Raw genomic sequence first — 446 nt, forward strand, 5'->3', positions numbered from 1 at the left:
CCAGTCAGCAGGACCGTCAGGGGACTGCCACGACTTCTCAAATATATGGATAGTGGCTTAAAAACTTCACCCCCCAGTTCCCTCACAACCCGTAGATGGATCTCATCGGGTCCCATGGGTTTGTGCACCTTCAGATTTCTTAGATGGTCTCGAACTTGATCTTCTCTTACAGTGGGTGGCTCTTCATTCTCCCAGTCCCTGCCTTTGCCTTCTGCAGCTTGGGCGGTGAGGCTCGAGCACTTGCCGGTGAAGACTGAGGCAAAAAAGTCGAGTACCTCTGCCTTCTCTGTATCCCGGGTAACCAGGTCTCCCATTTTGTTCCAGAGAGGGCACATTTTCCCTAGTCTTCCTTTTATCCCCGACGTACCTATAATATAAAAGCTTGTTGCCTTTGATGTCTCCAGATTTAATTCTATTGGGGCTTTAGTTTTCCTAACCTGATCCCT

This window comes from Fulmarus glacialis, unplaced genomic scaffold (assembly GCF_000690835.1).
Source record: "Fulmarus glacialis isolate BGI_N327 unplaced genomic scaffold, ASM69083v1 scaffold31085, whole genome shotgun sequence".
Classification (NCBI taxonomy): domain Eukaryota; kingdom Metazoa; phylum Chordata; class Aves; order Procellariiformes; family Procellariidae; genus Fulmarus; species Fulmarus glacialis.